The sequence below is a fragment of the Trichoplusia ni genome, chromosome 8 (genome assembly GCF_003590095.1).
Source record: "Trichoplusia ni isolate ovarian cell line Hi5 chromosome 8, tn1, whole genome shotgun sequence".
Lineage (NCBI taxonomy): Eukaryota > Metazoa > Arthropoda > Insecta > Lepidoptera > Noctuidae > Trichoplusia > Trichoplusia ni.
This window is the reverse complement of record NC_039485.1, coordinates 12,525,166-12,551,067: the sequence shown is the minus strand read 5'-3', so window position 1 is coordinate 12,551,067 and position 25,902 is coordinate 12,525,166. Positions and strand designations below refer to the sequence as shown.

Below are 25,902 nucleotides of genomic sequence, written 5' to 3'. Positions count from 1 at the left end.
TGGTATTCGATTTGCTCTGCCATTTGTGCTACGTTGGTTTAAGATCAAGAGTAGTTGGTAGAGTTCGTAGTGAATATAAAATTATTTGTGTGAGGTGTCAGTAAGTCTTTGTAGATTGAACGTTATATATTTATTTGAAATTATATTGTTTAATACAATTATTTTATCGGATTTATTGAATACTAGCTGCTGCCCGCGACTTCTTCCTTCTGGTTAGATATAAGTTATGATTGATTGCCCTGTTTTTTGCACATTTTCCTTTGTATCTTCGCTCCTATTACTCGCTGCATGATGGTATATAGAAGCCTAAAATCTTCCTCGGTGAATGGTCTATTCAACTCAAAAATATGTTTTCAATTTGAACCAGTAGTTCTTGAGATTAGCGCGTTCAAACAAACAAACAAACTCTTCAGCTTTATATATTAGTATAGATTTCTGACTACCGTGTAAAACAATGTCATTTTGTGATCGAACACTCGGTATTTCATCGTAAATTCTAAAATTAATAATTATTATTGCTGACAAAGCATAACTTTCAGAGTATTGTATTTAGTGCGAAAAAAACTTTTTGTTGATTCTTCAAATCCAACAGCTTATAGTTTAGTCGATAATCAAGATGAAGATCATTTTCTAAAACACCAACTATATCATTATAGGTATATATCGTGGCCTTCTGGTTTCATCTCACACAAGAACTTGTAGTTTACCGACACCTGAAAAGAAATATGACTGCTCTATAGTAAAGTAGATCTTCACTTTAGTTCCTTCCGACTACAATCTTGATTTCCCGCTTACACGTATTTACTTAGATTACTCGGTTTACTTGATGTTAGTACTTATCTTTCTCCTTTATGCAGACTACTATCAAATTCTTGTGCTCTCCATAAAGCTTCCAAGTACTTGCATCGTATTCACGCCAACAAATTTAACTCGAAAATTACCGTATCATAAAATTTATATTAGGATCCTCCAAAAAATATTAATAATAAATATTTATATTTTCAAAATTAAACGCAAAATATGTACATAAATCAGTTATCTGTGCCGTAATTTTTACAAGTCACATCCGAATCCATGAAAGCATCGAGCGGTTTTATCCCTAACTTTTTTTAATACATTGGCTTTGCCGACCAATTCGAATCCAATTTACATTTCAATCGGGAGCTTCATGTAAAAACATGAGGCACGCGGAGCACGCTGCGCTGTAGAGGGCTTATGAAATAATGTTACATCGGGGCGCAAATAGTCGTATAATATATTCTGTATAGAGTACATTATATTTTGTGCGCATTCACCAAAATATTCCGCCGTAATTCATCGGAGACATAGAAGGTGAAAGCTATAAATATTTCTGAGCGTAATTCCTGCTCACAGTGTAGCCTCGGTTATGTTGCTTACGCTCAAGAGATTTTCACTGTTCAGTCTTATCTGTTTGAAGAATTGCTAGATTTTTATGTACATTCCAATGTTTCGTTTTAGATTTCAAGTTACAAGAGAAAAAATATTTACAGCACATAATGGAATAAGGAATTTTCCTGAATTTGGCTCCGTTTTGAGTAAAGTATTTTTATTAGTGAAATACTGCTTTGGAGTATGCGGATAGAGAATGGAAGGCTGGAAAAAATGTAGCTCATTTTACTTGATAAAAAGTAACTATGGTAGTAGCTAACAACATATTAAATGCACGTTAATATTTCCTGAACACGACAAGTTTGTAAATTACAAAATTCTCCTGTTTAAGGGAGAAAGACAATACGAAGAAAAATGAAAGCCTCAAATTTCGAACTCTACCACTACACATGTACCAAAAATAACTATAAACAAATAAAGTCCCAAAACAAGTTGGCATCACTGAAGGTATCTCTTCACTTAAACATGTATGAAAGAAAATACGTGGCGTGTTTCTCAGAATATACATATTTCCAGTGCACATGAACCGCTGCAACGGCGAGCGTAGGGTTGTCACAAACATACACATATTAAACATGTCATAGAATCTCGGTAAATATGGAACGCAAAAAGTGTATTTTCTCATTTATAGGGGGGATTTTTTGTTCCTAAATGAAACTTACTAGTAATTTTGGATACATGGTTACATAGTTTTCTTCTTTTGCGAAGTGTGTCGTGGTTTAAGTTCTCGAGATTTGTGAGTCGCTAGGGCGCTGCATCTCAAGGGTGGTAGCCCTATTCACAGATAAAGTTGCTAAGCGCGCAACTCGAGTGCGCGTTGTAAACTAGTTTTATTCGGCCATAACAATGGTCCCGCGGGATGCCAGAACATGTCTCGTATAGTCTCCAGCTTTACGCTTTTCTTTTTCGTGTAATTTGCGACGAAGCGATGGCTTTTATACGTCGTTAATTCAGAGTTGTTGATGCTAAAGTACTTCGCAATCGTTCTGAATTGTATGGTTGCTTTCATCCGAGCTGTTTGTTCAACAAATGTGTGAAACGTTTTAAGTTTCTAAACGTTGCTTTTTCTATTGAAGACTTACTTTACTTTTCCATTGAATGAAATAAACTATTACGTTCTTTTATAATATTGCTTTTACATTGACGTCACGACGCAAACAAAAGTACAAAACATTGTAAATTTCTCATTATATTCGTGTTTTCTAGACCATTTTATGAGAGGTTTCATTTCGCCGCTTGTTCAATGTTAAACCTAATTTTACAGAATAATACGAGTAGGTACGAAGTACAACATTAACAGTAATATAAAAGAAAACAATTTCGTTATTCTTAACTATGAAACCGCATTATACTCAGTCGGCCCGAGTACTTTTTCCAAGGATTATGTTAACGTGCAACCTCCAAATTTACATAATCTGAAAAATGATAAAATTTGCACTAGCTTCTCGTAAATATTCACAGTCGGCTTATCACGTCAACATTTACTGAAAGCACCTCCATTATAAAATATATTTTTTTATCACCCACGCAATATTCTAATTTTATTTTTTATTTGGCAAATGTTAAACAAATGCATAGCGAAACTCGACCTTACGGCTTTTGCTAAACATTAATTAAATCTATCAACATAGGACATGTAAATAGGATTGTAAATCGAATAAAAAGCACGTTGAGAGACGATGGACTGTTAATTAGTAACCGATTTGCAGTGAACTCGAGTTGGATGCACCGCACGACTAAGCTTGCTTTGCTTGAGTGATTAGTGAGATGGATTTCCAGCTTTCTATCTACTAACTAGATTAGATAAATAATTAAGGATTAGACAATAAACATACATAGTACATATTTTGGACTCGTAGCTATTTTCTTACGTATAATTATAATATGCTGACATTAAGCAGTAAAACAATGTATACCTCCGTTAGTAAAGTAGATATGTATCTTGCAATAGACCCATCGTAGGCAATAAAATGCATTGTGCAAGTTCTAAATAAAAGATTGCAACTAAACTCTGTTTTTGTCTTTTGCTATGCTTTAACAATCTTTTAAATAATTCCTGCATAAAGCAAAAATGTGAGTGATCTGTGATTTCTTATTCTGAGTGTCGGTGTCTTGTATAATATGTGACTTGAATGTTCGTGAAGACCCAATAATACAAGAATTCAATTCATTAGTGAAAAGCTTACTTTAAAAGAAAACGGAATTTAGTATTATATGTGATCAGAATTTCACAATATTGAATGTAAGAAATCATACCGCACGTGATAAATTATTTCATAAATGCTTGTTTGTTTCAGGTATTCAACAAAGACTTTTATATTTTACCCACGTAAGTAACTGAAACCGATACTTCGGAGTATGTTTACTTTCAAATAAATGGTTGTGAATGTGATCTGCATTAATATAACAAAGTTAAGACGATACGTACGTCTTGTAAAGGTACTTGCATATATTATTGTTTTCTTTTCAGTCTATTACATCGTAAGTACAATCCGTAAAAAGGGATAGATATATTTTAACATGTCAGGCTTATAAATCTTACGTAGGTGGCTCGTGTTTCAACTATTTTGAATTAGTTTGGACTGCTATTTGGAGCCATAAACACTCGTGCATTAATGTTGACCTTGAAAGGACCACTCAAATGCAGGAACCCCACTTCCTCCCACCTCGCATAGTGGCAGAATTGTTGAAAAGCTTTTTACTGATTATTAGGGTTCTATGTACGCTATTATTCAATCTTTCTGTCGTTTGTCGATAATAATAATAAAGGTATAAAGATTAGGTTTCCAAAACAATTTCCAAGAAAGAAGACGACTCCCGCACTAAGGAATCCTTGTGTCGCAAGGGGTTTAACAAACATACAATTCACATGCACAAAGACACCCAGACTCAGAACAGACATTCGCGGATCGCACAAATGGTTGTCCTGCGCGGGGATCGAACCCGCGACAGATCGCGCAAAGTAGGTTTGGCGGAATGACCTCAACCACTCGGCTATCCGTGCAGTCATAGTATTGGTTAAGAACTGATCAAAACATTACTTAAGATTGGATTATTTAAATGTTTGAGCATGTAGTTTTAAATAGTGAACATGATTTTGAAAATCAACAATTTTAATGATATCATAATAATATTACTATCAAACGTTCGAAGCTATAACTTTTAATAACACTACCAATATTGCATGCTCATAAAGTTTACGGTTATTAAATCTTGCTAAATCGCATTTAATAGAGTCTGTGAAAAGCACCTACGTTCGCATTCCCAGTTAAATAAACTTTATAGTTCAAGTAATTGAAGCTGTCATCTAAAAAGTATAATTTCAGAATATTATTTCTATCTAATATTCCACTGCAGGTAACGAGCCAGACAATTGCAAGCACAAACTCGAGAAAATAAGATACCATTTTTAAATATTTGTAATTTTCTAGAAAGGAGTCTAAAATTTTAGTATCTAATCTCGTCAGTGGTTTTTGCGTAATGGAAAGAGTGGTCCCAAGAATTTCATATTTTTAGTCAAACTTCGAAGTCCGCTATTGACCTAGTCCTTTTTTGCGTATCTACGTAGGTTCTTACGAATTCCCGCCAGCGACTTAAGATAAATAATCCTCGGAGGTTTGTGGAGGTATGCACAAAAAAGGTCATGTCGTCTCAAGCGGGGGCATCCAAAATTTATACGCGCCCTGGTAGAGGTGCTTTGTTTTCTCGTGTCAGCTAGGAGAACGCTTCAGGAGTTATTGTTTTCACATGTCATCTGTAAGATATATCGCTTCGCCGAAGAAATGAAACTCAAATTGTATCGTAGAGTGCCCCAAAGTTTTCATTTACATGTTGATTTTATTTACCGCAATGTACTCGAATAGAATACCAATGTGACAATTCAAATGTATGTGCTGATATTCCATCCATATAAATCAGTCCTAAATATTCAGGCTTAACTCCTGTTTATTTTTGCATGACTGTCGTGAACATTCGGGTTTATTTTATTTGTTAACATATCTTAGGTTTACTGACGTATCGCAACAAATTTTGCGAAGTCCTGATTCTTGACTTTGACGAATAGATTTTTTTGCAATGTATTCTTCACTCCTTATTCAGTTACTAAAAATGGCCCAGACTATCTATTCGCTGAAATAAGATAATTTTTGAAGTGAAACCTCTTTATCGTTATAAAATTTTTCGTCACACGTCACTTTTTTTAAGTAGGCAAATATCTTTTATAAAAAGTTTGCAATCTCTCAATTCTATTTTTGCTTATTTCGTTTCGTACGTGTGCGTTTGAAATGTCAAAGTATTTCAAAGTTACATAACAAGCGACATTATCGTGTCACCCTACGCATTCATGTCATATTGTCGTGAAATAAAACCTCTTTTGTTTTGATTTCATAACTTAAAGCTTTCACCGTTTTATTACCGACTTCGAACAAAGAACTTTACTTTGTTTATTTACTTTTAATACCTAAGATATTATATGGAATTATAAAGTTAGGTAGATTGGTACCTGTCACAGCCATGCGTTAAACAATAAATCTTTACAAAAGCTTTGCAATATTTAATTTAAACTAACAAATTAAGTCCAACCAACCATCATACGAAAATAAATTTGAAACTTGAATTGCACCTCAAACGCTAGCTTTGTAACTCCCTAACTCAAATGAATACTAAGCAACTTTGATAACCAAACGTACCTACTAGTTCATACCGTGGAAAGTTTCGAAAATGTAAAAGCAATGAATTCGACAATGTTTCAGGCACTTGTACTGAATACGATGTTACATTTCGTTATTGCTACGAAGCACCCCTGTTTATGCCTTAGCGAATAACCGCCTCATAAATTTTACGAACTTGGGGGGTAATATTGTTTGCTTATTACAACGCGTTTCGTTGCTAACGCTACGTATTAACTGCTCACTACCGCTCGCTGAGAGTTATTTGCATAATTTTAATTTTGTTATATACGATATTAAGTCATTGCACGTAGCCGCGTGATACATAGCAACAAAACTCTCTTAATATAATATGAAAGTCACCGTCCTAAAATTGGTTTCCAAGGCAACCAATAAACAACGGACATAAAAACAAACGCATAAACATAGATAACATTGAAACCTTTACCGGCGCTGGCAAGCGAGCAGAAATATGACGAAATCTTCAGGTAGAGAAACAGCAATACAATAAAGAAAACTTAAAGTATTCACAAGGAACAAGAATAACAAGCAGAGGCTTCTGGATCGCAAACTTAGGTGGGCTTCAGTGAGGTAAAGCAGAGCTTGTGGCGAATAGTGGGGCGGGGCGGGTGCAACTTGGAACGCCGCCAAACACGCGTTTAGTAGCCACACACGTTAACAAAAACTGAAGCGTTTAGCACGCCCTATCTGTTCGAAGCTTCCGACCGTGGCCGGGAACACTTCATGTGAGTTATAACATGCATTAAATAACGATTATAATTATCTTAATTATACTGAAGCAGAGTTATCATTGTGTTTGCGACAATTGTTTGCTTTTGAAACCTTCGTCTTGAATAAATTTCAAAATTAATTACATATTTTATGAAACCAAATTGAATGAGCATTTCGATTATAACACTCACGTTTTAAAGCAAAAAGCTAAAACGTTAGGTGTGGAAACTATTCCATTTTCAAGTAAATTGAATTGTGTTTTCTACATTTTATAGTTTTTAGAGACTTTCTAAAAGCACATTAAAATATATATATATATTAAATGGTGCTTGTACCTAGCTGCACAATTTTATGAGATATTTTATATAATTACGAGAATGTTAATGGAAGCACTCAACAGTAAATAGGTTGATATAAAGCCTATAATGAAAACTGCATGAAAGGGGCCTCAATAATTAATTAAATATATTCCAGTAAAGTGAAGCCTCGATGCGCATTTCACCGGAAGAAACATTAATTATTTTCTTAAAAACCCGTTAAGTGCGAATCGGACTTGCGACAAAGGGTTCCGTAAATATAGACTATAGAAAAGTACATCGGTTGGATGACCAATAATTTTGAGGGTTAGTGGTCGGTTAACTTTTTACATTTAATAAAAAAAACTTTGATGGTCATAAGTGTTGCATAACCTCAATCTTTAAGGTTCTTTTTTAATCCATGAGATATAGCCTTCTGGAAGATAAAGAGCAAGCGAACAGACGGAAAAACAGTGATGCCTTTATGACAGAATTAAGTTTTTACTCTCTAGTTACGGAACCCTAAAATGAAACACAAACAGCAAACATAAAATTTAAATAAAAATGTTTGTTAAATATTCACGCTTTGTATCGAGATTTCGTATTCGCGTCACAGGAAAACTAACTGAATTTATTTCAGTTTTAAAACATTCTATGGGTTGTCATCTGAATACTCAACAGCATAATATTACAACTTTTGGTATATCAACGCCACAAAAGAGGCAGATTATTTGTAATAAATTGTTTAATTTCGGTCTCAATTAATATTTAATTCTATCTACTATTATAGAATTATGCCCGCAGTTGTGGAGAAATTTTCAATATGCAACTTTTGTTTTGGTTTGTTTTCAATGTGTAGGTACTATTTAAACAATGCATGAAACAAACAAACCCAGTTTTATACATAAATGTATATGTGCACAATTCACAATCAACACACATATGTATTGTGCTATGCACAAAATACTCAATATCCTCTATACTTTTGTAGACTTTACTACAAACATTTCAAATTTCATGTTTAAGAAAAGCGGTATTTTCTTCACCTAACACAGCGTTGTCTATGTTTCTACTCAGCACTACTTTCTTCATGTTATATATTTAAAGAACTTATCTTTCACTGTGTGTAACAATATATATACTAGCATGTTCGTAACACATAGTAGCAGTGGGTTCTTCTAGTTGATATCAGAAACCCGTCGCAAACACGATCAGTTGTCACTTGAATGTTTGTTAAATTTACTTAATGCGGGAGTCGTTGTATAAATAGGATGGTTCTGGCTCAAAAAAATGAGAATTTCTAACCTGGAAATATTTAGGCATATCTTTCTGGAAATCAGGGAAATCGGATACCATACACTTGGAGTGATAGCTCTTCTTCTCGTTACAAAGGATCAGACAAGTGGTAAGCCTTATATACAAAACCACTCCCATACATTCACATTTGTGTGATTAGTTTCAAATAAACATTCCATAAAAGTCCACATTGCAGAGAATAAGATCTATCCACATGTTGACGAGAAACTAACTAGTACTAGCCATGCAAATAAGCCCCACATTGGTTTTGTTAGCAACTTTGCAAAGTCGTACTAATACGGAGGAGTCTGAACTTTGCCATTACCTACTTTAAGTACAAGGTACTTATGTAGAATAGATATTCAGAGCTCAGCCTATATTATGTCCCTCTGCTGGGCACAGGCATAGTACCTAGTTGAAATTGGGTTTGTTTGTTATATACATTGTTTAGGACTACTATGTAAGGCCTAGGAAGGTTTGAGCATTGATCAACTGATCACCACGTCAGCTCACTGAGTGTTCGATTTTACAGATTCCAATATTTGGAATTAAGGTTTCTCACGATGTTTTCGTCGCTATTTGTCAGTGCGCTCTAAGAATAATCAAGAAAGTTCATTTATCAATTTGATAAAGTCACATTGGTACTTTGCCTGCACCGCATACAAATCTATCCAGTAACATAAAGCTACCACGACATTCATAGCTCACGTATCTCCAATATATAACTTTCAGCATCAATAGAGAGCAATACTACCTAGTTGCCTAATAGCTAGATACTCGTAAATGCCAGTTTTTGTTCAATTATCAAGATTGCACAGCGTTTGAAACTTCTTGCTTAGAGTATGAAGAGTTTAACAAGTCGAATTCTTCTGGAATTAATTAAATTGCTTATCTCGTGTTATGAAGTTTTGTGAAAATTATTTCAATAGTATACAAGTATTTTTAATGTTTTGTAATAAAATCTTTATCAGTATCTTATAACAGAAATAATATCACAATTTTCGTAAGACACATCTAGAAGCTGTTATAGAAACAACAAATGGCAAAACCCAGCAAGACGCAACGTTTTTCAAATGTAAGTTTCTGTAAAACCAGTTTTAACCATCATTTAAGATGTCTACAAACTCATCACTTGCAGTCAAATAAACCGCATAAGCCCCAAAGAGTTCGTCCACAAAACCTAAATGACCAACAAGAAATACACAATGAAATGAAACATTTCAAAGGAGACTGCTTCAAAGGCCGGCTTAGGCATCCGACAGGATCGACAGACAAGAAGTCTTTCTGTGGTCACTCTAACACTTAAGTACCCTCACACAGGTATTAAGTACCTACCTGCGCTCGGGAAAGGCTTTGAATTAAGAGGATTCCTTCTAAGTTATGTAAGCCCCCAACTTTTGATGGAGGGGCGAAGAGACACATTGAAGTGACGGAAAAGAAATCGTGTTTGAAAATAAACATCCACTCTGATGACTTAAAAAAGTTGTATGGGTATATAAACTTGTATATTTTTTTCTATACGATTATTTAAGGGACTTGTGATTTACAGCGGTTTTTAGGGACAGATTTATTGCAGTAAAGAAATATATGCCTTATATGCTTACACCAGTATAGATTGAGGGCTATATCTAGCATGCAGGACCAAAAAGGCACAACCCTAGAATCTGATTCCGTTGAATAAGCGCTGCAGTGATCTTTAGAGCACACCCATACGTCGGTATTGGATGTGGTTTCAGACGTTGCCAATGCACAAGTCTGTGGTATCGTTTGGATTTCTGCCTAAATACCAAACGCAAATCGTAAACGTTGTCAACCTGATTTCCAGCCATTTTCTCCGGTTCAACAGAACATTGTGGCTACTTAAATTAATTAAACTCTGAGATAATTGAAGTGCACCGTCTTAGTCAAAAGGACGTGATCCAAACAATTGGGGGCTTTTCCTTAAATGTTTGTTATGTCTCAAAGTGCTTGTATTGCGGATAATTTTGTTTTGGGAGTTTATTTTTTGGTGCGCTCTCGTTGAACGTAGGCGGGCAATCGTGACGTAGGTCGACATACAATTTCCTGTCTATGGGCGGCTCTGACCGCTGCTCTTTCCCGGGAGATTTAGTCTCGTCTGACAACCTGGAAATGTTCGCCGGATATAGGATGTCAAGTAGCCAACCTTTGCTTCAGGGCTACAGAAATTGCTTCCGATAAAAGCAAGCCTTTGTTCAGTGTGTACAAGAGTTGCAATATTGTTCAATATTGTGATGGTTTACATTTTTGGAGATTGCAAAGATTACAGTCGTGTCTTTTGTAAATGTATTTTTTTTTATCAGCTCTGGAAAGAAACTTTATTTTTCTTTCAGTATTTAATCCACTTTATTATAAAGTCTACCAGGTAGTCACGATCTAAAGCTAACTGTAACATAAGATATACTCCGTAGCAGTTCAAAGGCTTTTTTTTACTTTTCAATTTAGCTTCCATAAGGTAACTGTTTAGTTTAGTAATTATGAAAGAGTCTTGCTAAGTTACGTTCGTTATCTAGAAACGTTTGAAAAAACATGGTTCATTTTATGTAAGTAGAATGAATAGCACGGGAAAATATGTAGAAAACCTTTTGATTTCTTTCAGGACTTTTATGGATTACAGATGTTTGAATTTATTGATTATTTTTTTATTATTATTGTTTGTGACTTAACTTTTTAAGCAAACCGGGGATTACAAGATTCGACTTAAAAACGGAAAACGGAAGACCATAACAAAATTAATATCTAATAACTAAAATTTACTGTACATGTACATAAATAAAAGCTAACGCGTGATCAGTGATAATAATATTTAAATTAATCTTTATTGGAACACAAAAGCTTAACCAGCAACCATTAAAATCGATGAATACTCACACCACATTTATTATTAATCCTCGGATGAACACCACTTCATAAATTATATCAATTATATACGGAAACAACTCGTAACATTTGTTTGTTTACAGCAGTTACGTAAATAACATTCTGGGCTATATTTTCTTTTCCGCTTTCCCGTGTTTTTCCTGCTAACCTCGGTACACATAAAGTGCTTTCTTATGTTACGTTGAACGTTTTCGCAGCGATCGTTTGAGCTTCCAATAGGTAAACGCATCAGCGGGGAATACGATATAAATAATGCAGTGATATCACATACCATGACGGGGACCTGAAAGGAAATGTAGCCAGGTAATAAGTACCGAAATTCCGCCCATTATGACGTCATTTCGAGGGGTCGTCAACATTTTGTCGTGATACGAATCGTTCTATTGAAAATATTCATACACATTTCGCTCGCAAATTACCAACTGTTATGTTCCCGCAAAACGTTGAATTCGCGACAGCTATCGAGCCAATTATTTTAATTTAATTACAGTTTTATTGCAGTTCGAAATCAAATGGCTAGGTATTTAACTTCTGAAAGTTAGGTGATTGACAAATTTGATCCTAATCGCTGGACGAACGATAATTGCGAGTCATCAAGCAATTTAGGTTCGATTTGAAGGTTTTAGAATATCTAGAAAGCTTTTGGTGCCTTTTTATTGTCATAATTCTCTATAGGTTCTGTACGACTATTGCTGTGACCAAGAGTCTTATTTACTTTGGTTATTACTATCAATTTCATACAGATTCGACTCAAAACATATAGTACAGGCATCATGACACTTTGCGCATTGGTGAAATAAGTAAACGGGGGTAACAGCGGGCGGCAAACGTCACGAATGCATTTTAGATACGGAATCGCCGAATAAAAGGAAGGTGAAGAGTTCTGGATACGAGTATCCAAAGCTTATTTCAAATAAGTATTCCAACAGTAGAAGGGGTGTAAGGTTACCCAGCATATTTTATAAAATGTTAACTACCCCTGAACTAAAGCGCTGGGGAATGAAGTACCATCGATTTGAATCATATATTTGAATTATCTAACTGAGGGAATCATAACTTTTTTCCATTTTACCCAGTCATCATCCTTATTTCGTTAAAAAGGTCTCATTTTTAAATAAATTTTATTCAGAACAAAAATACCATCGCCTGGTCACGCTAGGTACTCTAAAAAACACGACACGATCGGACTTTGAATAATTCACAGTAAAAAAGCTAAAACTGGTTCGTAGCGGCTCAGATTTAGTGGCCAACTACCGGTGTAACTGTGGTCGATTTTTTATAGAACAATGCCTCGTACTACTATAACTTCTGTAGTTATAGGGTGCACAAATGGAACAAAATATCAGAACATTTAATAAATAACCAGGGTTCATGTTTCATGGCATTTTACGTGGTAGAAGGCAAGGCAAAGTAAAATAGGGTAAAAAACTAACTGAATCTTAATAACTTACTAAGCTAGTGACGAAAAAGTTAAATAGCTTTTTTTGTCTGAGTAGAAATATTCACCGCGTAAGGTTATAGAAATTTATAGTTCCAATTTCAGAGGTTGTCAGCGTTGTGACAATTGTCTTTTAACTTCAATATTCTGGACTTTATGGGCATCAAAGTGAAAATGGTCTATTAAACGTAAGCGTTGACCTTAATATAAATTTAAGCTTATAAAGCAGTTTCACAAACTATGCCTATGCTATGAGCGCACTAACAGAACTGTACCTATTGCGAAAGCGAGACAACGCGCTGAACTTTGTAAAGCGGGGTCTCGTTTCAACGACGGCTACAATCTGCCTTTAAGATCACATGGTACAGGCATTGATCGCTTTAATATTTACCCTCATTTTACAGTGTGCAATAGTTAGTGTTTGATTAAAGCAAGCATTGTGTATTTTGCGAGTTCAATGTTTACCTAGAACGTAATAAATAAAGTTTTATAAACAAACACGAGAAATAACATGTAGCTTAATTCATTATAGCCTTCATCAATATTTGTTTTATGTTTCATTCGATTTTATTTTAAAAAGGTTTTTGATATAAATAGTCGCAATTACGAACGTTGCTTATTGACAGGTATTTAAGCTATAAAGAAAACATGTCTGCCTTATATTCGGTTGATCATTATGTTCGTTTGATACTCCTACTACTTTTTTGTGATATGTCTTCTAGATTATGCCAGAACGTATTAGAAAACCGAAAAAACTGTATTAAATCGTGATATTTCATATAGGAGTCCCGTTCAGTTTAATTTTCCTTTTTTAAAAGTATTTTCCAATTTGTAATATTCTATCGACTGTATAAACAAAAAAACATCTCCATTTTTAATTTCCTGCGCAATCCCATTACTGAGGGCCAATCCTAAAACAAAAGCCAAACAAATAAGCAATAAGTGTTTACTTTACGCCGACATCCTTTCGTTTCTAGACACTTCGAGATTACTGGGACGTTTGTATCAACTAAAATGTAGGTCGAAACCTGTTTGCTATTTACCTCTTTTGCTCCATTGAGCATCTGGAATATTGGGACTGTTAAAGAGGTTATTCACAGATGATATGATATTTGGGAAGCATCCCTTTGACACAAGCCTTCTTTAGAAATGTACTTGCCTTCTACATTTTATAAGCTGGGGAAATACTTTGGGAGCGCTTTGTATCGTTAGGTTGTGAGTAGGATTTTCTACGTTTACCCTGTACCTACTAAAATTTATGAAATCTTCGATTACGGATAACATTTTTGACTAACAACGTGAACACGTTTGTCGAGATATTCAATTACAGTTTTTAAGGAGCCCAACCCTTATTGTAAACTGAGCACTTTCACTAAGCCTTAGCTGTATTCCGTATGTCAGCAGTCTGTTACCAGGCTGTATCTCATGAACCGTATACCGTATCCTGGCAGTTGAAATATTCACAGTTGATATATTATTTATGTTGAGTATAACAACAAATGTTAAAAACAGTTACATCGAAGTTCAGCAACGGTCGGATTCTTTTTCAAAATTTATTTTCGCGTCTATTGCCTTTTCATGCGGAACCCTTCCTCGCGAGACCGACTAGTACTCTACAATTTTCATTCGATCTTTGGTCTACGGTGAAGCATTTAATTGTCCAGAAAGCAACGACAAGATAAGCAAAACATTCGTCAAACAGTAAAATCTAGATACTTATTTCTGAATAACAATACAAACTACAACTTCTAGATAAAACAAATGTTTATGCACTAGCAAAGGTCGATACCACACGTAATAATTAACGACCTTTGATCTCAAACAAAGCTAACCGCAGAGATTAGGTAACCTAATATCGTGCAAACGTTATGTGAAATCACAGACAGACATCCCACCGCCAACTTTAAAAAAGAGAACTTAATGTGAGGAAACGAGACAGCACGATACACGGCTTAGAGCTTTGTCTCTCTCCCACAATTGCTTATATTATAATTGAAGATGCGGTGGTAGGCCCTCAGGTTATGATCAGAAACAAAGGTCAGACGACTGATATCAAATTACGATAACAATTAACTTCGCAATAATATGATATTTGCTTAAACGTGATCGATTTGTGTCTATTTATAGCTGATGGACGTGGGTACTATAGTGGGTGGCATTTGTTTTGTAATAGAGTATTGGAAAATGTCTGTAAAGTCTTATGTTATTCTAATAGGACTCGTCAACTTTGCTTGTCGTTGCTACTCTTGTAAATCAGGATCAACAACGATAGAAATACGTTTTTTTTGTGAAAGTAAGTTCCTCGTAATAAACGATACCAGATATCGCATACTGAGATTGTAACAATTTTTTTTATATCATCGTAAAATGAAAAAACAACCTGGTGAAATAACATGTTGCCATCCAATAATGAATATGAATTAATGAAAAGTTAAATCCAAATGAAAGAACTGTATTTACTGAATAGAAAAAAAGCTCAATAAAGATGGTGGCTTTATATTTTTTTATCCATCAAAGGATTCGATTGAAGGACCGTTCATAACTTCATTCTATAAAATATCAGTTTAAATGATTGTGTAGCACCGAGGTGTCTTTGTCTCTAAAAATAAACTACAAAACGCAACTTCAGTTGCAGGAAAGGTGTTTCTGGTGTAGATAGCACGACACGGTTTTTTCTTCCTCCGCTTGCTTCCGTTCCTTAAGGTACAAAAAGAAGAGGCATCCGTCGTTGTCCGTGCTTCTAAGAAGTAACTTTTGTTGTTGTTTTTGAGCTAATACTTAATGGTATTGTATTCTGGGTTTTATAAAATCTGTTTTCATTTTAAAAGGTGTCTACATTATTTTCCCTTTCTTGGACATTGAGTACGGGAGTTATTAAATCCTGATTAAAACATATTGATTCAAAACAAAATAATAAAAAATGCATCGTATTGTCAGCACTAAATTGTTAGGTAAATAGTTTTCGTTTTCGGATCTGTTCACTGATTAGTACATAAACTTTCTATAAGTAGAGGTTTGTAATGGGCAATCCTAAAAACACCTAACACCTGATTCTAAGCTATTTAACGAAAGTCCTATCTTCCATAGACGTATAAATAAATAAGACATAAACCACATCAGTTGTATGATATATGATATAGCTAAGAAACTCACAAGACAAAACAATACACTTAACTTACGTAACATATTAAAAATAAATATTATTTGCTCTTTAGTTGTCGGCAACAAAATGTTAGTACATAAAAGCAAGTGTTTAAATGTTTCACTTCATATATTTTCCTCGGCGCCCGTAACAATAGATACAAACAGTATTTGCTCGACGAATACAAAGCCACTGTTGAAATCCTCTTCGATCCTTTCGAATACACATTTGAAAACATGGTTTCGACTGGGATTCAGCCACGCCTGAGTTAATCTGGCTTTGACGCGATCACTATCGAATCATAACGGAATAATGCTCGGAAACCAGCTAACAATCACACTATTTAATATTAATAAATATTTTAATATAAACTAAATATCAGTGTTTTATGTTTCCACTCCGCTCGTGCATTCGGGTGCAGCCTCGAAATAGAACGATGTCAAAACTTTCAAATAAATTCGATTACAAAACACACAAAACCGGTCACGAGTAACAATAAACTAACTAGTCACTATTCTCCTGAAAGCCCCTTTAATCCGCGTGGTTTCGAGCAAAATACCAATGGCAGTATGCCGAATCTGTATTGAACAATTCAATTGGCACTGATCAATTTTTTCCGCACCAAATTTTATTAAATTGAATTCTGCTTGCGGAATGTCAGATACGTAAATCCAATTATTTCATGCACCCAAATAATATCGAATACAACCTGATATTTTCTATGAATTCTATTTAGAACTATTATGCGCAGACACTACCAATTTTAGTAAATTCGAACGGCAATCAACCTAGCTGTAGCATGTATGTCGGGTACGAAAGTAAAATCGTGTCCTGAATACAGACCATCGGCGTAATAGAACTGGGCTTTTTAACTTGGATCCAATAGATTTTTTTCTTCATTGTATTTGCACACATGCTTCCATTTCGTTCAGTGACTCAAGTAATTTATTCTAAATCGGGTCTTTATTTAATAGGCTGAATTGTTACTGTCTGTATAAATTTTAGCGAATTGAATAATCGCGCCTGTGAGGGTGGATGCATTGTCATGTTGAAAGGCACCGATGTCTCTTCTCCATTGTACATCTGACGTCCCCGTCCGACCTTATTTGAATTGCGAACACCTTTGAGCGAATTCAGAATGGGAGTTAAAACGATTTTTTTCTGCTTCATGAATGAGATCAATGAGATCGGAACATCGTGTTCATGACACTTAAAAAGTCATAAATTAACGTTGGTCGGCCGCTAGCGGACGAGGTAGGCTTTTCCCTGAATAATGATCCTTAAGAAGTCAGCTGAAGTTATTTGAGTGTCTTCTTAATTTTTTTCTTGTAATTCTGCAAATTTTGTGTAGAGGACATGGTTTGAAGACGCGATTAGGAAACGCTTCATCATAACAATTTTTCTTGATTTACATGTTTTTTTCTTCAAGCCAGCAAAATTTTGTCATGAAAATACACAAAATTAGCCAACTATTCCTGTAGCGGATATTGTTACAACGCGAGGACTCGCTTTGTTTCTAGCTTTCGTCCAAATTGCCGCGGTTCTCCACGTCGGAGGCACTTAAAGGGCTATAAATTAGTGGTCGCTGCCCGCAAACGGCAAGGTGGGTGGTTTGCCACGTGAGTAATGGCCTTAGCAATATCCACGGCGCCATGTTACAAAAAAAAAAACTCAACAGCATACATATTCGTAAATAATTCCGAACGTGCGTCACTGAAATGTCTCCATTCATTTTGCTCTTGTCATCGCACTTTTATTTTAATGACAGCCCTCGGTTTGTGTTAAATAAAACAAACTAAAATTATATAACTGGCAAAGTATTTGTTTGGCTGTCGGCTACAATTTGTACGTAATATTTTCCGCTTATTCGTCATTTGATATTGATAAATTCCAATTATAGTTTTGGAATAATTCGCAAAAACAGCAGCTTTTTACATGATTGTAGTGATTCTGTATATAATAAAACACAATTTTATTATTATACTATAAATACAAAATAGGTTTAGTGCCAGTTATTTTAAAACTTAGCCATTTTAGCCAGAAAAGCTGAATTTGTAACAAAACCTTATTTCACTAATTATTTGTTTTTGTTTCAGGTAAGCCTTGTTTGGACATCCTCCGTATTGTCCTTCGCGTAGGTAATTAAACAAACGCAGTCATAAATTACAGGTACAGTTGAAAAATAAATGAATTTTAATTAAAATAAACGCTTAAAGTTTATTCGCGACGGTAAGAATGAGAAATGTGGACGTTTCTTGAATGTTTCTAGTATTATTTGCCAAGGTTATGTTTTCACCAAAACAAATGCTTTAGTATCAAAACAAAGAGAAGCGAGTGTCTCCTTAGATAACTAATTAGGTCAGACGAGGGTCAAGTCTGGTCACAGCGATCTACTGATAACCCAGCACGCGTTATGTTGTGACGTCACATCTTAATTCCAAACACGTATTTGTGTTTATATCGAAAGGCCGTACTAAAACGTTGGCGTATACGTATAAATCAGATTTGGGAATGTGCATATACTTCTTCATAAATTGAGTGTCAATATCCATCGTCGTTTATTTTTTTGATGCTAGGACATATGATTTATAATATAAGTGTGGCAGTAGATACAGTACATGTGTGTGCTATAGGAATATAATGCGCCAATAACATAAATAACATCATATTCATTTATTTGTTATATGAATCGAACATCATTGCTCAGAAATTTAGGACTAAATATCGTCTATTCGGACGTGATTCAATGTTATAAACGTCACTGAATATTAGTCTTGTCATATTTTGCAACCGTACGCCACAATATTATGCTGAATAAAAAAACAAAAAAAGACACGTGCTTTCAAATCTCGCAATATTACGCATTCGAAATCGGTCACTGAACCTGCTACTACGTCAAAATTTGATGATAAAAAATTACTCGTGGCCATCTCCTACTTAAAATATGACATGATAACCTTATTTCTAGATTATTCAAGAATATCACTTTTGATATTCAATCGATGTCAATGTTAATGCCTAATACCTAATACTACAAAGATATTATGACAAATGTGAATTCTCAGAAATACCGATGAGTATGTTTGCCTTGATTTTTTGTAGCTGTATATACTAGTTAAGCGACCGATGACTTCAGTTAGTGAAATAGGACGTACTTGAGTACTGATTTGTCCATGATAATGTTTATAAGGATCCGTGGAAATTTTAGTTTCGTAAGCCACCAAACTTTTGATGCAAAACTTTAATATCAGTCCATTTCGACCACAAACACATATTTCATTAACGACATATTTCATTAACGCAGACAAAACATTTTCCCAACGTTTAGTTGTTGGCCAGTTTTCTTAAAACGAAATCCGCGTTACTTCTACTCGTAGCACCAAGATTTATCGTTGTATCTAAGCCATTCCACACTTGACTTTCTATTTCCGGAGAATCGCGCGGTATCCTGTGGGATCTTCGTTGCGATAAATGAGGAAACTTGCTTCCTTCGGCTTTGTCTTAGCTAAGTGGGATACTTGCCGATTGAGAGTTCATTCCGGACTCCCGCTCGTAGATCGAATGAACGTCCGTGTGATAATAGACATACTTGGTTATTAACATCCTAATAAGCCGTTATACTTAGTTGTTAGATTAATGGTTCGGAGTTCTCGTATGGGGATCCGTGATTTCAGGATAAGATTTCCAAAGTAATTTTGGATAATCTTTCGTTTCTTAGCTGAATTTTGTCGTGAGATTTCATGGTATAAACTAAAATTAGCAACTGCGTCTTTTACTAAATATTCTAATAAATTTACTATCCGTAAGTTGTCTGCTTGGTAGCTATCACAAAGATTTTCTATGGCGACTACATCAAGAGATTTACGAAGCTGTGAAACATTCAGACACAAATAAACGATGAAAAGTTAAAGCAAAGTAACAAAATCAAAACTAGACCCAACATATCAAAAGTAAGCTTCAATTAGTACTGATAGTAGATAGTCAATTCAAATCATTGAATGGTTAATTGAACGTAAAGACGAACTAAGTGCTCAAACCTGTTCGTAGCTTTCAGTTCACATTTCATTCGCTAAGGATTCAGTTATCGGATGATTTATTGGATCTCTCCACACCGTCAGTGTCTAATTGTAAGGACTCTCAGACTCGCACTCAAGCATGTTAGTGAGTTCTACTTAAATTAATATCTAACACTTGAATTCAAATGCCTGTAGTTGAACTTTGAAGAGGATGAATTTGAATATAGAATTAATGATGTTAATCGAAACTTTGGATCATTATTTAAATTTTGGAAAAAGGTTTGGTTTTATTTTGATTGGTTAGATGAATTAAATATTGTTGTGTACAAAGAGATTGGAAACTTTCACGAAATTTCACCGCTATAGTATTGTCATAGCACATAAGAAGAAAAGCGATTTTTAGATGAGAACAATGAAATATAATTTTATGTGATATATATGTAACAAAAAAATACACGATTTAATATAGTTTTACAGTCACCAGTACGGTATGTGTAGCGAGAAAAGCAATATCGTATTGTGTCAAAGAAAAATATTGCAACGCCGTTCGCGCGCAATTTCGCGGCCATTGCTATTTCATATGGTGCATATTCCGTTCATTTGTTCTGGTTTTTAGGGGTCCGTACAAAAAGAGCAGAGAGCAGGACCCAATTAATAAGTCTCCGTTTTTCGTCTATCGCTATATCGGAGCCATGTCTCAATAACCATGTTAGTTAGATGTCATTTTCACAAATGATTCATCTCCTTAACCGATGTTACAACAACAACTCAGCATTCCTACCACCCTGCCTATTTCGCCGTTATGTGTTAATCCAGGTTATAAACTGTCTGCATACCAAATTTTGTCCAAATCCGTTCAGTTGTTTTTGCGTTAAAAAGTATCTGCTGTCTCTTCCATCCATACTTACAGACTTTTCCTTCCATAACATCAGCAGAACTTCAAAAAATAAGCTTTTTGTCAATTCGATCGTTTGTTTTACAGATAATTTAATGGTACGAAACCCTTCGTGCTTCAGCCCGACTCGCATTTGTTCTGGTTTTTTGCAGATGCTTTCATGGCGTGAATATTCATGCGCGCCGGTCGTCATAAATATGTAAACACTTTCAACACTCCGCTGAGGTGTGGTTTGAGTTTTAAAGTCTAGAAAATCTTGCATTTGCCAACAAACACACATTCCCCTAGAACCTACAAGCTTTCTGCTTGATCCTTTCAAAATACAAAGACAAAATGCACGTGTTAGGGAAATATTCTATTCTATTACTATTATATTAGCGCATCAATCGTTAAGTGTGTCAACCTCTTCGATGTCCTCAATAGATAAAACGCTAGCTTATAAGATGGACGTCACAAAATTTAGTAAACTATTGTTATTGATATTATTCATAGACGTAATACGCTGCAAATATGGGTTATCTTAATGTGGCATGAAATGCTCAAAACGAGACGCAGTACCTCAATATCATTACTTAACGACAAGTAAAAGATTAAACATAAAATATTTTATTTAAAGACAGCGTTTAAAATTACTCACATAATTTAGCTTCAGCAAAATCCACGATTACGTCATACTCATTTCATTATCACATAAAGAAGAATGGAGCGAGCTTGGCAACTTTAAATAATGAAAGTTTCAGCATAAATTGAGAGTTTCCAAAATAGGGGCGCGCTAACGGCAACTCTATCAGACCACCTGCGTCCAAGATCTGAGAATTTAGATTAGTGCATCACGAGTTGGCTTGTTCGCGGAAAGGCAACCTTCTCTCGAAGTTTTCTCCCGCGGAAATCGTATAAATGTTAATGAAAGTCAGACGTCTCTAATGAGATTACCGTTCCCGTGAAATTGGATTCGCGTGGGACTTCTTTAATTTTCATTCAACGCGAAAATTAGGTATATTTGAGACCGACTCGCCTGCCATCTGACTGATTCACATTGAGGCCTTACACGCTAATTATACCTGTTAACAGCGTCTAATTCATTTCATGTTGCTCTTTGCAAGTTTTTTTCGTATCGAGTTACTGTTTAAAAATATACGCGTTATTATTCCACGTGTTTGAAGCTTAATTGGTGGGAGGTTTAGGTAATACGCACGTATGAATAACGTAAGGTTCAATCTCATCTTCAAATTTATATAGACGGGAGTCAACGTGTTCGCCGGTTCAATCAATCAGAAGTCTCGGCGCACGTCATGAATATCACAGGCCAAGCTGTGCAATATTCACCCCTATATGAAGCTATACAAACATACTACATAGCTACATTTCCATGGCACATTTCCTCAATGATATACGCACGTATCTCCGAGTTTCCAAGTTAAACATTTTTATATTTTACCTACCAAACTTTGATATTAACTGCTTCAAGTTGTTGGTTTTTTCTTTTATATTTCACAACTCAACGTAACTGTTTCAGACATGTTGTAACTTATTTATGTTCACATTAAGGTAAGTACTTAATTCTCAAAGAGAAACGAACTTTTTAGCTTCCTACGTCTTTATTGAGAGTTTAAATATTGTTTCTGTTCATTGTAGTAAAATATGTATATTGTATGTTTTGTGCATACATGTGTATGAGTCTGCGGCCACACGGGGTTTGGATGTTACACATTAATACGTAGATACATAGTAGAGTGGGCGCGGAGAAGCCTGGTCGTTGCGGCGGGTGATCGCTCCGTGCGCCGCAAATTGAGAGGCTATCGGCTCAGTGCAAATTGAAAGCGCTCCCAAATTGCAGCAGACCTTTGTATTTGTAACCAGGGCCGGAGCGTCGAGAATCAATCAAGGTAATGGGGGTTTGTCCGAATCTGCCAGGATTAGTCGCGGGGAACAACCCTCGGCCACTATGACAACAGTCTTTCCAATCGCTCGATACTGGCCCTCAGTAGAATTGATTGAATGGCCTTTATCCATCCCTTATTTGAATTTAAAGTCGTGACTCCCATAATAATCAAGTAAATACATTTCGGATACCCCGTAGATTAGATTGAAAATTGTGGTTAATAGAAAGCTTATTTTAATTTGTAACTCTGCTCACGAACTGAAAATTTTGGTGATTTCATATTCAGTTATTACTTTTGCCCACCTGGGTTAGAAATGTTTTATTAAAAATATGATCGTCTATTTAAATGATTCTACAAAGTTCAGTAAACTTTTGATTTAATAATATTGTGGTTTATTTTCTACTTTGAGGTAAAATATTGAAATCAAATCGCAAAGCTTCATTTCGCACGAAACTAGAACATGCAACATTAATAGTCATTGGTTTCGGGGATCGACTGACAGCCGGATCTAAATCTAAATGTTAATGTTGATGGCTACAGTGACGCCCAGTTTCCATCTTCATTATTAAAATGTTGTCTATATCTTCAGACCACGCCAACCATTACTTTGTGTCTAATCCCATCAATTCATTGGGATAATTGGATAAATTGTAGATGCAAACTGCAGCTTAGTTTAGCTTACGTGTCCACAATAGTACAAGTGACCACGTAAGCCCATAACGTGACCTCCACAAAGCATTTACAGATTGCGAGCGAGGCTGCGGTGTGCCGCAGCGGGGCACAAAGCTTTGGGAAATGTTCGTACCCACTGGGCCTAACAATTAGCGTAATAGACGTTTGACCGACCGCCGCTCCTGCCTTTACTGTAAATCACTGAATGCACAATTTGTACGCTTAATCTGATTCCATCTTGTACCTGATTGGTTGCGTCTTATCTACAATACAAGCAAATGAAAATATTAGTCAGATATTGAAAATGTAAATTTGATTGTTAATAAAAACTGAGAGATTTTATTTCAATTTAATAACGTTAGCCATGAAAAAGAGAGGACCAAGAAACCGAGCTCAATGTTTTAACAAAGTAGATACGTAATTGTGTGCTACATAGCCAAACTTTCCTTTGTCTGAAACAATGAGTTTCAGAGAGGCAGCTCGCGTCTGTCTAGACTAGACTAGGGACAGTTGGTATTGGGGACAGGGTAGAGCCGCATACGAATGAAGAATGGTGAACTGGGGACAACACGAACGTATCGCTTTGTCACGTCACCGCTGCGCCGCTTAACGGTAACCGACGATATTTTACACTCGGAAATCTTTATACTTGCTTGCAAAACTGTTGGATAGCTATAATATATCTCTTGTTTCATTCAAAAACATGGAGGTACTTACACATTAAAAAAGGAAAAGTCAAAAGATAAATAAAAAAACAAAGCCGTGATTCCGAAAGTAAAACAAAAACTGGATGAAATCTTTCGTTAACATGCATCAAAAGCATTTGCTTTTGATGAAAGTTAAATGAGCAGGTACGTTTTTCAAGGAGATTAAAATGGGACAAAATAAAGCAACTCTTAGCTTAACCCCCGCTTTCATTATAAAAACTGGACATTCCACCTTTGAAACACATCGCATTGTGAATGACCCTCTTTTGAGAGTCCTTTCAAAAACCGCAATAGTGCTAATTAAGTGTGAAATGTTCTCCTAACTACCTCTCTATTTTATGAACAAAAAGCTAGTATACTCCTTTGTTCAACAAAGATGGAAGGCTGCATCTAATTTGTTGCTTGTAGTTGAGCTTCTGATTTATAGCGGAGTGTAGTTATAAACAAAAACTGTTAAAGTTAAGGGATCTGGCTCGCGTTAGCTTGGCTGCGATGCCCAGTTAGAAATTGCGAGACTCTAATACAGCAGGAACTGTAAACGGCGACGCTCGGCGAAAGTTTATAATCAATTCAATCCCGTGACGTTACGTGTTTGTGTAGTTCGTTGTTTCACAACAAGACAACTTTGGTGCTGGCATTTTCGTTTCCCGTAAAAATGTTGGTACAGTTTTTAATACACGGCATGAGTATACGAAATTCTAATGTAGCACATTCATCCAAAAATGACTTGCTGTAACTGTCTGTGGTGTACCCCAGTTTTAGGAAACGAAAGCATGAATTTTGGAATTTTGCCGCTTGGGTAAACGCTTTGTACTTGGCAGTTACTATGCGAATTAAAAAAGAAATACTTGTTGCTGTAACAGACAATTATTCGCAGAATTACGTAGCCTGTTCAGAAATCCAATCTTCCAGTTACAGTTGTTCAGGTAAACTTTGGATTCCATTAAGAAGTCTCTTACTTTTCCATACTTTTTGAAGTTATGGATGTGCGAAGTAATAACAAAGAAGTTTTCTGTCCTTTGGTTTTCATGTATCGGTATCTTCAGTTTTGTTTTCACCTACAATAGTCTCGTCATTCCCTTAATAAACTGGTTGGACGGGTGTTGATCAGCACCGCTGTCAATTTCGTGGCGAATTTATTGATTGATTCGATTGAGCTGGAACAAAACTCAATTTGTCTTATCCCACGCTTATCCTGCTGATGTTATTTTTTGTTTTATAAGCTATCGTGACGTTTTTCGTTTGTTCTGTAGTTTTATTATTCGAAATGGATTTTTAACACGCGGTAAGGCCTGCGTAAAATAAAATAATAATAAATGATTAATGCTTGATTTTATTTGTATGGAAGAGTTTATTTACTGAGCAGGAAAACAAAATAAAAACTGAGAAGTGATACAATATTAAGAAGATACCTATCAAGGCGATATTACCTATATATTGGAACAGGAAATTATTTCGTTCGTATTTACTTGAAAGCGAAAGTAAAAAAGATTTTGTCACAGAGCTCTCACTTTAACATAAAGAACTTTCCATAGCAAGAAATACCTTTAAGAACGTACTGAGGATTATTCCCACGTTATTCCCAACAGCCGAAAGTTTGAACGATAAAAAAGGCAATTGTTCCAGCACGTTGTCGCTCGAAACATTTTTACGTTTTCAAAATCAACTCGCTCCCTCCCAGCGGACTAGTCGCTCCAACTTAATATTTTCCCTGAAATTCGGTGCGACCCGAGAACAAAGGACTGTCATAACAAACCCAGCTGAACCTTACTCTTTATGCACCCTATCAAATTCCAATAGAAACAGCAAATAGGTTCAATTTCAAAACTAAGTCTTGTATGAAATCCTTA

General features: G+C 35.4%; 1 long non-coding RNA gene across 1 annotated transcript; it reads left to right on the top strand.

The window, feature by feature from the left end:
* Positions 1–392: 392 nt before the first annotated feature.
* On the top strand, positions 393–25,528 carry LOC113496392. Its single transcript, XR_003400808.1, has 2 exons — positions 393–3,739; positions 17,976–25,528. It is a non-coding gene; the product is annotated as an uncharacterized LOC113496392 (long non-coding RNA).
* The last annotated feature ends 374 nt before the right edge of the window (positions 25,529–25,902 follow it).